Below are 14,943 nucleotides of genomic sequence, written 5' to 3'. Positions count from 1 at the left end.
CAGTAAACCTGTAAATGGAGTTGAAGCCAAATTTTGCGACGGCAGTCGTGTGTGTCACGGGAGTATAGTAAGGAATTACGTATGCAGCTTTGCAGGTCCCCAGTATTGAGAACTATCGTGGGGAGGTGTTTTTCTATTCTTACTGATTGTGGTCTGTTGGTCAGAAAGTCGAGGATCCATTTGCAGAGTGAGAAGCCATGTCCTAGGTTTTGGAACTTTTATACGAGCTTGGCTGGGATTATGGTGTTGAAGGCGGAGCTGCAGTCAATAAATAGGAGTATGATGTAGGAGTCCTTGTTGTCGAGAAACTCCAGGGATGTGTCATTTGAGTGTCCCTTTGAGAAATGTGTTTGGTGGGGCTGGAACATGCTGAAATAAGGAACAAAGACAATTACAGCACAGGAACAGGCCCTTCGGCCCTCCCAGCCTGCGCCGATCTAGATCCTTTATCTAAACCTGTCGCCTATTTTCCAAGGATCTACTTCCCTCTGTTCCCCGCCCGTTCATATATCTGTCTAGATGCATCTTAAATGATGCTATCGTACCCGCCTCTACCACCTCCGCTGGCAAAGCGTTCCAGGCACCCACCATCCTCTGTGTAAAAAACTTTCCACGCACATCTCCCTTAAACTTTCCCCCTCTCACCTTGAAATCATGACCCCTTGTATTTGACACCCCCACTCTTGGAAAAAGCTTGTTGCAATCCACCCTGTCCATACATCTCATAATTTTGTAGACCTCAATCAGGTTCGCCCTCAACCCCCGTCTTTCCAACGACAACAATCCTAATCTACTCAATCTTTCTTCTTAGGTAGCACCCTCCATACCGGGCAACATCCTGGTCAACCTCCTCTGTACCCTCTCCAAACCATCCGCATCCTTCTGGTAATGTGGCGACCAGAACTGCACGCAGTATTCCAAATGTAGCCTAACCAAAGTCCTATACAACTGTAACATGACCTGCCGACTCTTGTGCTCAATACCCCGTCCGGTGAAGGCAAGCATGCTGTATGCCTCCTTGACCACTCTATCGACCTGCGTTGCCACCTTCAGGGTACAATGGACCTGAACTCCCAGATCTCTCTGTACATCAATTTTCCCCAGTACTCTCCCATTGACCGTATAGTCCGCTCTTGAATTGGATCTTCCAAAGTGCATCACCTCGCATTTGCCTGGATTGAACTCCATCTACCATTTATCTGCCCAACTCTCCAATTTATCTATATTTTGCTGTATTCTCTGACAGTCCCCCTCGCTATCTGCAACTCCACCAATCTTAGTATCATCTTAGTTTCATCTGCAAACTTGCTAATCAGATCACCTATACTTTCGTCCAGATCATTTATGTATATCACAAACAACAGTGGTCCGAGCACGGGTCCCTGTGGAACACCACTAGTCACCTTTCTCCATTTTGAGACACTCCCTTCCACCACTACTCTGTCTCCTGTTGCCCAGCCAGTTCTTTATCCATCTACCTAGTACACCCTGAACCCCATGCAACTTCACATTTTCCATCAACCTTCCATGGGAAACTTTATCAAATGCCTTACTGAAGTCCAGGTAGATGACATCTACAGCCCTTCCCTCATCAATTAACTTTGTCACTTCCTCAAAGAATTCTATTAGGTTTGTAAGACATGAACTTCCCTGCACAACACCATGCTGCCTATCACTGACGTCAGGCTCACAGGTCTATAATTCCCTAGATTATCCCTGCTACCCTTCTTAAACAAAGAGACAACATTAGCAATCCTCCAGTCCTCCGGGACCTCACCCGTGCTCAAGGATGCTGCAAAGATATCTGTTAAGGTCCCAGTTATTTCGTCCCTCGCTTCCCTCAGTAACCTGGGATGGATCCCATCCGGACCTGGGGACTTGTCCACCTTAATGCCTTTTACAATACCCAAAACTTCTCCCTTCCTTATGCCGACTTGACCTAGAGGATTTAAACATCCATCCCTAGCTTCAACATCCGTCATGTCCCTCTCCTTGGTGAATACCGATGCAAAGTACTCATTAAGAATACAACCCATTTCCTCTGACTCCACGCATAAATTCCGTCTTTTGTCTTTCAGTGGGCCAATCCTTTCTCTAGTTACCCTCTTGCTTCTTATATACGAATGAAAGGCTTTGGGATTTTCCTTAACCCTGTTAGCCAAATATATTACATGACCCATTTTAGTCCTCTTTATTGCGCGTTTGAGATTTGTCCTACTTTCCCGATATTCTTCCAAAGCTTCATCAGTTTTAAGTCGCCTAGATCTTATGTATGCTTCCTTTTTCATCTTAGCTAGCCTCACAATTCCACCCGTCATCCATGGTTCCCTAATCTTGCCAATTATTTCCCTCATTTTCACAGGGACATGTCCGTCCTGCACTCTAATCAACCTTTCCTTAAAACACCCACACTTCAAATGTGGATTTACCCTCAAACAGCTGCTCCCAATGCACATTCCCTAGCTCCGGGCGAATTTTGTTATACGTGGCCTTTCCCCAATTTAGCACTCTTCCTTCAGGACCACTCTCGCCTTTGTCCATGAGTATTCCAAAACTTACATGTGATCGCTATTCCCAAAGTAATCATCGACTGAAACTTCAACCACCTGGCCGGGATCGCCCCCCAATACCAGGTCCCGAGTTGGACAATTTACATACTGCTCTAAAAAACTATCCTGGATGCTCCTTACAAATTCTGCTCCATCTACGCCTCCAACACTACATGAGTCCCATTCAATGTTGGGGAAGTTAAAATCTCGCATCACGAGCACCCTATTGCTCCTCCATTTTTCTATAATCTGTCTACATATTTGTACCTCTACTTCACGCTCCCTTTTGGGAGGCCTGTAGTAACGCCCCAACAACGTTACTGCACCCTTCCTATTTCTTAGTCTACCCATATTGCCTCAGTGCTTGAATCCTCCTTTATCACAGCTGTGATATAATCTCTGCCAATTTTGTCCTTCCCTCAACCAAGTCTCAGTAATACCAATACCATCATATTCCCAGGTACTAATCCAAGCCCTAAATTCGTCTGCCTTACCTGCTACACTTCTCGCATTAAAACAAATGTACCTCAGATCACATGTCCCTTTGCGTTCATCATCTGTTCCCTGTCTACTCTTCCCCTTAGTCACAATGCGTTTACTATCTAGTACCTTACTGGCTTTAGTTGCTGCCTCTTTATTGACTTCTATCTACCTAATCTGGTTCCCACCCCCCTGCCACATTAGTTTAAAACCTCCCCAACAGTGTTAGCAAAAGCACCCCCTGGGACATTGGGTCCAATCCTGCCCAGGTGTAGACCATCCGATTTTGTAATGGTCCCAGCGCCGCCAGAAACGGTTCCAATGTCCCAAAATTTTGAACTTTTCTTGAACTTCTACTGTGACTGTCTCATGGCACTGGTAGCAATCGTGAGATTACTACGTTTGAGGTCCTACTTTTTAACTTACCTCCTAACTCCCTAAATTCTGATTGTAGGACCTCATCCCGCTTTTTATCTATATCGTTGCACCACGACAACTGGCTGTTTACCCTCCCCCTACAGTATGTCCTGCAGCCGATCTGAGACATCCCTGACTCGTACACCTGGGCCTACCAGGAGATTCCTGTTTGGGCATTTTGTGAAGGAGGTAGAAGCAGGAGGTTAATGCAGTATGTGTGGGGTTGCGGGACTATGATATACGAGGCTGTGAACAGAAGATCTCCAGAACTGATGAGGTCAGCGAAAGTCCTGAACACAATATCATGATGTTTGTTGGTGGGGTCCTGGTCTACGGAGAAGTAGCAGGATGGACCTGAGAGTTGGCGCTCAGCCTCTGTGAGGAAGAGGTCAGAACGTCAGACAATAATGGGGTCAGGGTTGGATATTAGAGAGAGCATTGGAACAAGTTCAAAGGGAGACAGGACAGAGCAGGTGAGAGGGGCAGAGTGATTGAGACGGTTTATGTCGCACTGACAGATCTCAATGAACAGATCAAGAGCAGATTGGAGGCCCGGTAGAGAGTGATTGCTGGAGGCGGATGGGTTTCAACCACAAATATTCATAAAATAGACAGTGTGAAACAGCAGAAGCACTATTTTCTATTCACTGATAATCATCGGGATATTATCAAAGAATTGAAAGGCAGCAGTCGGTTGCTGTTATTCTTCAATTTAAAACAGAAAGTAAAACAATCCCAAAAAATTATCTTCAGTCAAAGCATTAATAGAAGGAAAATTTGAATTAAAAAATCTAATAACACGGAGTATAATAAGTAGTCAGCACATATTGCAAAGTCAACATCATTCGTGACAGATTTGATTTATTTTTTTCAATAACTAGCAAAAATGATAGATTTGATAAGTCTGACCGATGTTAAACAATGTGATTTTCTAAAGATCCTACATAACTGATTCATGCATAATGTCAGAGCCAGTGGAGTTAGAGGACACAGCAGCAGAATGGGCAGCAAGCTGGAAACAGACACAGAGAACAGGGAGAGGAGTTAAAAGGATTTAGTCTGATTGGTGGAAGGTGGAAAGTGGCATTCCACAAGGATCAGCACTGGGATCACTCCGCCATCATTTACATCAACAGTATTGAATCGGGAAGCAGGATATTAATTACAGAACTAACAGACAAAACGAAATTGAGAGTGACAGTGAATGCAGGGGAAGAATACAACAAATACAGTCACAGCTTCATCATCAATTATAAACTTGCAATCTGGGTACTTGAATGTGAAATTAATTTCCCGACAGCTCAGTGTAAGCTGCTGCATTGTGGTCAGAACAATGACTCTCCCAATCACACCTGGGAAAACAGTCTGAATGGACTGGAGGGGTTTCTGGGTTCAGATGAACAGATTAGAAATCGTGTGAAGCAGCAACACAGTTTAAAAAACACCCATAAAAAATGAATAATCATTGGAGTTTATTTCAGGATTAATAGAAATTAAAAAATATCACAAAACTTATTACAGTACTGCTCTATTGTGGGGGTTATAAATATCAAAGTGTGGGTGATATCTGTTTCATTTGGAGCAGTTCAATTGAAAACCGAGTCATTTCACTTTACACAGTGTGGTAGTATGCATTAGGGGTCATGTGGGACTGTGAAGCCGTGATGTCATTGGCTGACAGATCCCGGGTCCTGGTTGGACGTTGACCTCTAGCTCCGCCCTGAAGGTGGAGTATAAGTACCAGGAGTCCTCCCCCGCAGGCAGTCTACTACTGAACTGCGGGGGAACAGTCACGCTTAATAAAGCCTCATCGACTTCATTCTATTCGTCTCTCGGAGTCTTTGTGCGCTACACACAGTAAATGTCAAAAATCTTCAAAACACAGCCAAACTCTTCCTATTTTCAATCCATTCCAGACGTAAAACAAAGAGAGACAGAGATTCCCTAGAATGGAGCGCCCACACACCAACACAATACATTATTTCAAAATAGCACGGTAGCACAAGTGGATAGCACTGTGGCTTCACAGCGCCAGGGTCCCAGGTTTGATTCCCCGCTGGGTCACTGTCTGTGCGGAGTCTGCACGATCTCCCCGTGTCTGCGTGGGTTACCTCCGGGAGCTCCGGTTTTCTCCCACAGTCCAAAGACGTGCAGGTTAGGTGGAGTGGCCATGCTAAATTGCCCTTAGTGTCCAAAAAGGTTAGGAGGGGGTTATTGGGTTATGGAGACAGGGTGGAAGTGAGGGCTTAAAGTGGGTCGGCGCAGACTCGATGGGCGGAATGGCCTCCTGCATTGTATGTTCTATGTTCTAATTTCAGTCCAGTTCCTGACCCACACACAATAGAATTTCCCACGGACACACAGCCCCAGTAATAGATAGAAGGTTGGATCAGATATTCCACTCTGGTGAGTGACCCACATTCAGTACAAAGCTACACTGACAGATACTTCCAGTAAGCTTTGTTCACTGCTGTCAGATACCCCACTCTGGTTAATGACCCACACTCAGAATTATTTCATGTTTATTCCCACTAAACCTTCTTTCAGAGAGATTGCCTTCACTGAGATCCAATCTAACATTATACAAGATTCCATTAAATATAATAACCGTATTGATCAGAGTACCTGGGAGCTACAAACAGAGGTTTATTGTCAGTTGATTGAATGGATTCATACCACACACATGTGTATAGACATTTGGCTGAAGTGAATGATATCCTTGATCAGATGTCTATATAACAATACGCACGCGATCAGCATTAAACATTTTCAGTCTCAGTATAAAACCAGAGAGCCGCTCACACACAGATTTACACAACTTCAATGGTGATAGAACAAAGAACAAAGAAAATTACAGCACAGGAACAGGCCCTTCGGCCCTCCCAGCCTGCGCCGAACCAGATCCTTTATCTAAACCTGTCATCTATTTTCCAATGATCTACTTCCCTCTGTTCCCCGCCCGTTCATATATCTGTCCAGATGCATCTTAAATGATGCTATTGTGCCCGCCTCTACCACCTCCGCTGGCAATAGAGTTAGTTACTTACCAGGAACACCAACAATAGCAAGGATTGGGTAGAATATTTTCTCAGCAACATGAATTGGATAAAGCATTTTCAGTGTAAAGTGATGCGTCCCTATGTGCTGCTGTCAGTGTCTCAGTCTTAAACTCTGAGATTATATATTTCCACAGCTTTTAATTTATACCCCGAGGAATCACCTCAGGGATATTGAGGTTGCAACATCGTTCAATTTAGGTTTCTAAAGATATGAGCAAACAGATTGGGTTCAGTGAAATAAAATATGATTTTTTGAGTGAGTGAGCACTTTGCGAACACTGGACAACGTGTTAATCACATTGATCACCTAACAATAACCGAAAGGATACTGTCCACTCAAACCCAATTGTGGATAGCACAATTGCTTCACAGCTCCAGGGTCCCAGGTTCGATTCCGGCTTGGGTCACTGTCTGTGCGGAGTCTGCTCATCCTCCCCGTGTGTGCGTGGGTTTCCTCCGGGTGCTCCGGTTTCCTCCCACAGTCCAAAGATGTGCAGGTTAGGTGGATTGGCCATGATAAATTGCCCTTAGTGTCCAAAATTGCCCTTAGTGTTGGGTGGGGTTACTGGGTTATGGGGATAGGGTGGAGGTGTTGACCTTGGTGGGGTGCTCTTTCTAAGAGCCAATGCAGACTCGATGGGCCAAATGGCCCCCTTCTGCACTGTAAATTCTATGAAAAATTATATGAAACACCATCAGTCCCATCTTGAGATCTCACAGTTTTGCAGTGATATTCGTCATTTGACTGTGAGCATTCAGTAATTCAGTTCCAATTGTCAGTGTGATTCTCTGGGTGGTTCCACTGCACTTTGGGGTGTAGCTACCTTTTTAACTGTGACCATTCAGTGATGCAGTTCCAATTGTTAGTGTGATTCTATGAGTGGTTCCAATTCACTCTGGGATCTAGCTGCCTCTTTAACTGGGAACATTCAGTGATTCAGTTCCAATTGTCAGTGTGTTTCTCGGGTTGTTCCACTGCAATCTGGGATGTAGCTGTCTCTTTAACTATAACCGTCCAGTTATGTGATTTAAGTGGGTTGAGGATGACCATAAATAGAACATTTCAATGAATCTAAAATCTGGAAATATTTTAAGTCGTAAGTAAATGATTCCAACCCTAAATCTGATTCAGCTCCTCAAACTAAGAAACCATTTTCAAACATTGGAACCTCATAAAATTCAGACCCTGCAGCAGATAAAAACATAGCATCTCAATGAGCAGCCTTACAACATATTTACCTGTGAAAAGTAACACAACGATTCTAAATGGTACCGACCCTACATCTGACACACACACATATATTGGGAGAAAGATGGGATGAGATGTGGAGGGAGAGAGAGAGCTAATTTGCGAAATGTTGTGACAGAAAATAGAGTGAGAGAGAAAGAGGGTGTAAGAGAAAGAGGATGGGTGAAATAAAAGTTAAAACGAGAAGAGTTTGATTGTCTTCGAGAAGGTGGAAGGGGAGAGAGTGGAGAGCCAGCGGGCGAGAGGATCACGGAGGCACATGGGGTGAGAAGGATGGTGTACAAAATACTAACATAAACATAGAGATAAGTAATCTCTGTCATAAAAAATATGAGTGTGAGTGACGAAATGAGAGAGCGAGTGAGTGAGTGTGAGGATGAGGAAGGAAAAGAGTGTGAGAGAGAGAGTGTCAGGGAGGGATGGCAAGTGAGAAAGGGAGGGAGAGATAGAGTGAGCGACGGGGAAGGGAAAAAGTGTGAGAGGGAGAGTGTATGAGAGAGGGAGAGATTGGTATCAGTGTCAATGAGGGTGACATCATGAGGGAGGATGAATTGTGAGAGAGTGACAGAGGGAGAGAGTGTATGCGAAGGAGGGAGTATGAGAGAGAGATGGAGTTTGAGAGAGGGAGGGAGTTTAGGGAGGGAGTGTGAGAGAGGCAGAGAGTGTGAGAGAGGTAGGGAGTTTGAGAGAGAGAAGGAGTTTGAGAGAGGGCGAGGGAGGGAATTGGTGCGAGAGTAAAGGGGTATGGGGAGGGAGAGAGTGCATGAGAGGACCACAGTGAGTGAGAGTAAGTGTGAAAGAGGGTTAGTCTGTGTGAGAGAACAGGCACGTGAGAGATGGAGGGACTGTAGGAGGGGTAAGCAGTGTGAAAGAGGAAGAGAATCGGAGGGAGGGAAAATTGTTTGGAGAGTCAGGTTGGGAGTATGAGAAAGGAAGGACGAGAGACGGGGAGGGAGAGAGTGTGAGAAAGGGAGAGGTTGAGAGCGATTGTCAATGAGTGTGGAAGTGTGAGAGAGGGAGGAATTGTGAGAGAGGCAGAGAGCGTGGGAGAGGCAGCGAGTGTGAGATAGGAAGATAGTGAGAGAGGGTGGAAGTGTGAGAGAGGGAGGGAGTGTGAGAAAGCATGAGAGTGTGACAGAGGGAGGAAGTGTGAGAGAGTGAGGGAGTGTGAGAGAGGAAGGACGTGTGATAGAGGCAGAGAGCGCGAGAGAAAAAGGGAGAGCGTGTGAGAGATAGAGGTACTGTGGGAGAGGGAATGAGTGTGAGAGAGGGAGAGAGCGTGAGCGAGAGAGTGAGAGAGGAAGGGAGCGTGAGAGCGAGAGAGCCGGGGTGTGAGAGAAAGTCAGTGTAAAAGCGAGAGAGCGTGTGAGAGAGGCAGTAATTTGAGAGAGAGAAAGAGATTGGATTGGATTTGTTTAATGTCACGTGTACTGAGGTACAGTGAAAAATATTTTTTCTGCGAGCAGCTCAACAGATCCTTAAGTACATGTGAAGAAGAGGGAATAAAATAAAATACATAATAGGGCAATACAAGGTACACAATGTAACTTCATGAGCAGCGGCATCGGGTGAAGCATGGAGTGTTAATGAGGTCAGTCCATAAGAAGGCTGTTTAGGAGTCAGGTAACATTGTGAGATTGTGAGATAGGAAGAGATAGTGAGCGGAAGAGCGAGTGTGAAAGAGAGGGAGTGAGTGTGAGAGAGAGGGAGGGAGAGTGAGGGAGAGGGAGGGAGAGAGAGATAGAGGGTGAGAGCGTGAGAGAGGATGAGAGACGGACACAGTGTGCGATAACATGATATAGGGAGACATCGAGGAAGGGAGGTAGTGTGGGAGAAGGAGACGGAGGGAGAAAGGGGCAGTGTGTGGCAGAGGAAGTCAGTGTGAGAGAGGAGAGAGTCTGAGTTTGAAAGCGAATGACAGAAAGTTTGTGACGGAGTGGGAGAATGGTGTGAGTGTCAGAGTGACAGTGCGTGTGAGAGCCACAGTCTCAGAGCATGTGCGGAGCTGGATTCTCCGTCCCGCCTTGCCACATTTCTGTTTCACCCCGCCGGCGGGATGGTCCATTACGCCGGTTGGTCAATGGGGTTTCCCATTGTGGGGCAGCCGGACTGCTGGCAAAACAGAGCATCCCGCCGGCGGAAAATCCAGCCCGATGTGCGAGAAGGGGTGCGAGTGACAGCGTGTGTGAGAGCTGGATCATGAGTGGGTGTGAGAGCCGGACATTGGGAGAGCGGGTGAGAGCTAGTGCAAGTGACGGAGTGTGAGGGCGTGCGAGAGAGTCATAGTGTGAGAGCCTTAATGTGAGAGCCAGAGTGTGAGAGCCGGAGTGTGAGAGCCGGAGTGTGAGAGCCGGAGTGTAAAAGGTGGAGTGTGAGAGGAGGAGTGTGAGTGCCGGAGTGCGAGTGCCGGAGTGTGACAGCCAGAGGGTGAGAGCCAGAGTGTGAGAGCCGGAGTGTGAGAGCCGGAGTCTGAGAGCTGGAGTCTGAGAGCTGGAGTGTGAGCCGGGATGGATATCACCATTTACGGAGGTCCCTGGGTAGTATACTGTTATTTAAAGTGGTCGCTGTGTAATATATCAATATTCACAGTGATCCATGGAGATTAGCTCATTATTTACAGTGGTCCCTCGGTTGTATTTCAGGAATTACAATGGTTCGTGGGGAACATATCCATATTGAGAGGGGTCCTTGTATCATAGAATGTACAGTGCAGAAGGCGGCCATTCGGACCATCGAGTCTGCACCGGCCTTGGAACGAGTACCCCACTTAATGGTAGAACCCTCAAGAGTATTGAAAGTCAGAGAGATCTAGGAGTACTGGTTCACAGGTCACTGAAAGGGGCAACACAGGTGGAGAAAGTAGTCAAGAAGGCATACGGCATGCTTGCCTTAATTGGCCGGGGCGTTGAGTACAAAAATTGGCAAGTCATGTTGCAGCTGTATAGAACCTTAGTTAGGCCACACTTGGAGTATAGTGTTCAATTCTGGTCGCCACACAACCAAAAGGATACGGAGGCTTTAGAGAGGGTGCAGAAGAGATTTACCAGAATGTTGCCTGGTATGGAGGCCATTAGCTATGAGGGGCGGTTGAATAAACTTGGTTTGTTCTCACTGGAACGACGGAGGTTGAGGGGCGACCTGATAGAGGTCTACAATATTATGAGGGCCATAGACAGAGTGGACAGTCAGAGGCTTTTCCCCAGGGTAGAGGGGTCAATTACTAGGGGGCATATGTTTAAGGTGCGAGGGGCAAGGTTTAGAGTAGATGTACGAGGCAAGTTTTTTTACACAGAGGGTAGTGGGTGCCTGGAACTCGCTAATGGAGGAGGTGGTGGAAGCAGGGACGATAGTGACATTTAAGGGGCATCTTGACAAATACATGAATAGGATGGGAATAGAGGGATACGGACCCAGGAATTGTAGAAGATTGTAGTTTAGTCGGGCAGCATGGTTGGCACGGGCTTGGAGGGCCGAAGGGCCTGTTCCTGTGCTGTACATTTCTTTGTTCTTTGTTTGATGTTAGGCTTACTGGTCTATAATTCCCTGCTTTCTCTCTACCTGTCTTTTTCAATATTGGAGTGACGTGAGCTATCCTCCATTCAGCAAAATACGTTCCGGAGTCTATAGAATCCCGGAAGATGCATCCACTATTTCCAGAGCCACCTCCTTAAACACTCTGTGATGGAGATGCTCAGGCCTTGGGAATTTACCCGCCTTCAATCCCATCAATTTTCCCAGCACCATTTCTCTACTGATGTTGACCTCCCTCAGTTCGTCCCCCTCACTAAACCTTCCATTCTCCAACATTTCTGGTATCTGATTTGTGTCCTCTTTTGTGAAGATAGAACCAAAGTATGTATTCCCGTACAGCCTCCCCGAACAGGCTCCGGAATGTGGCGACTAGGGGCACAGTAACTTCATTGAAGCCTACTCGTGACAATAAGCGAGTATTATTATTATTCAATAGCTCAGTCATTTCTTTGTCCCTTGTTTTGCATTCCCCTGTTTCTGTCTGTAGAGGGCCGACATTTTACTTTACCAATCTCTTTCTCTTAACATATCTGAAGAAACTCTTAGCGTCAGTCTTTATGCTTCCTGCAAGCTTCCTTTCATACTGCCCTTTCCCCTTCTTAATCAGTCCCTTCGTCTTCTTTGCTGAATTATAAACTGCTTCCAATCCTCAGAACTATTATTTTACTTGGCCAATCTGTATGCTTCTTCCTTGGATCGGATACTATTTCTAATTTCATTTGTAAGCCATGGCTTGGCCATCTTACCTCCTTTGCTTTTGTGCCAGAGAAATTACAGTTGCTGTAGTTTCCCCGTGCGTTCCTTGAATGTTTGACATTGTCTATCCACTGTCATCCCTTTAAGTAACTATCCCCAATCTATCAACGCTAACTCACGCCTCATATATTCATAGTTCCCTTTGTTAAGATTTAGCATTCTAGTCTCCGAATCAACTACTTCACTCTCCATCTTGATCAAAAATTCTATCATGTTATGGTCACTCATCCCCAAGGGGTTTCCTACAACCAGATTGGCAGAACCAGGCAACGTGCCTCAATGACTACCGACCAGTGGCCCTGACTTAGGGGCAGTATGGTAGCATTGTGGATAGCACAATTGCTTCACAGCTCCAGGGTCCCAGGTTCGATTCCGGCTTGGGTCACTGTCTGTGCGGAGTCTGCACATTCTCCCCGTGTGTGCGTGGGTTTCCTCCGGGTGCTCCGGTTTCCTCCCACAGTCCAAAGATGTGCAGGTTAGGTGGATTGGCCATGATAAATTGCCCTTAGTGTCCAAAATTGCCCTTAGTGTTGGGTGGGGTTACTGGGTTCTGGGGATAGGGTGGAGGTGTTGACCTTGGGTAGGGTGCTCTTTCCAAGAGCCGGTGCAGACTCGATGGACCGAATGGCCTCCTTCTGCGCTGTAAATTCTATGACGACTTCAGTCGTAATGAAGTGCTTCGAGATGTTGATCATGAAGTGCATCACCTCCATACTCCCAGAATGCCTCGATCCACTTCAATTCGCATACAGCTGCAACTGGTCCACATCAGACACCATTTCCCTGGCCCTACACTCATCCCTAGAGCATCTCGAAAACAAGGACTCGTACGTTAGACTCCTATTTATTGACTACAGCTCCGCCTTCAACACCATAATCCCAGCCAAGCTCATATCAAAGCTCCAAAACCTAGGACTTGGCTCCCTACTCTGCAACTGGATCCTCGATTTTCTGACCAACAGACCACAATCAGTAAGAATGAACAACAACACCTCCTCCACAATAGTCCTCAACACCGGCGCCCCGCAAGGCTGCGTACTTAGACCCCTACTCTACACCCTGTACACACACGACTTGCGTGGCAAAACTTGGTTCCAACTCCATCTACAGGTTTGCTGACGATACGAGCATAGTGAGCCGGATCTCGAATAACGATGAGTCCGAATACAAGAGGGAGATAGAGAACCTAGTGGAGTGGTGTAGCGACAACAATCTCCCCCTCAATGCCAGCAAAACTACAGAGCTGGCAATTGACTTCAGGAAGCAACGTACTGTACACACCCCTGTCAGCATCAACGGGGCCTGGTGGAGATGGTTAGCAGTTTCCAATTCCTAGGGGTGCACATCTCCAAAAATCTGTCCTGGTCCACCCACGTCGACGCTACCACCAAGAAAGCACAACAGCGCCTATATTTCCTCAGGAAACTAACGAAATTCGGCATGTCCACATTAACCCTGACCAACCTTTACAGATGCACCATAGAAAACATCCTATCGGGCTGCATCACAGCCTGGTATGGCAACTGCTCGGCCGAGGACCGCAAGAAACTTCAGAGAGTCGTGAACACCGCCCAGTCCATCACACGAACCTCCCTCCCATCCATTGACTCCATCTACACCTCCCGCTGCCTGGGGAAAGCGGGAAGCATAATCAAAGATCCCTCCCACCCGGCTTACTCACTCTTCCAACTTTTTCCATCGGGCAGGAGATACAGAAGTTTGAGAACACGCACGAAGAGACTCAAAAACAACTTCTTCCCCACTGTCACCAGACTCCTAAATGACCGTCTTATGGACTGACCTCATTAACACTACACCCTGTATGCTTCATCCGATGCCAGTGCTTATGTAGTTACATTGTATATGTTGTGTTGCAGTCTTGCCTTCTTGACTACCTTCTCCCCCTGTGTTGCCCCTTTCAATGACCTGTGGACCTGTACTCCTAGATCTCTTTGACTTTCAATACTTTTGAGGGTTCTACCATTCACTGTATATTCCCTACCTGCATTAGACCTTCCAAAATGCATTACCTCACATTTGTCCGGATTAAACTCCATCTGCCATCTCTCCGCCCAAGTCTCCAAACAATCTAAATCCTGCTGTATCCTCTGACAGTCCTCATCGCTATCCGCAATTCCACCAACCTTTGGGTCGTCTGCAAACTTACTAATCAGACCAGTTACATTTTCCTCCAAATCATTTATATATACTACAAAGAGCAAAGGTCCCAGCACTGATCCCTGTGGAACACCACTGGTCACAGCCCTCCAATCAGAAAAGCATCCTTCCATTGCTACTCTCTGCCTTCTATGGACTAGCCAGTTCTGTATCCACCTTGCCAGCTCACCCCTGATCCCGTGTGACTTCACCTTTTGTACTAGTCTACCATGAGGGACCTTGTCAAAGGCCTTACTGAAGTCCATATAGACAACATCCACTGCCCTACCTGCATCAATCATCTTAGTGACCTCCTCGAAAAACTCTATCAAGTTAGTGAGACACGACCTTCCCTTCACAAAACCGTGCTGTCTCTCACTAATACGTCCATTTGCTTCCAAATGGGAGTAGATCCTGTCTCGAAGAATTCTCTCCAGTAATTTCCCTACCACTGAAGTAAGGCTCACCGGCCTGTAGTTCCCGGGATTATCCTTGCTACCCTTCTTAAACAGAGGAACAACATTGGCTATTCTCCAGTCCTCCGGGACATCCCCTGAAGACAGCGAGGATCCATAGATTTCTGTCAAGGCCTCAGCAATTTCCTCTCCAGCCTCCTTCAGTATTCTGGGGTAGATCCCATCAGGCCCTGGGGACTTATCTACCTTAATATTTTTTAAGACACCCAACACCTCGTCTTTTTGGATCTCAATGTGACCCAGGCTATCTACACACCCTTCTCCAGACT

The sequence above is a fragment of the Scyliorhinus torazame genome, chromosome 20 (assembly GCF_047496885.1).
Source record: "Scyliorhinus torazame isolate Kashiwa2021f chromosome 20, sScyTor2.1, whole genome shotgun sequence".
NCBI lineage: Eukaryota > Metazoa > Chordata > Chondrichthyes > Carcharhiniformes > Scyliorhinidae > Scyliorhinus > Scyliorhinus torazame.
This window is presented reverse-complemented; position numbering follows the sequence as displayed.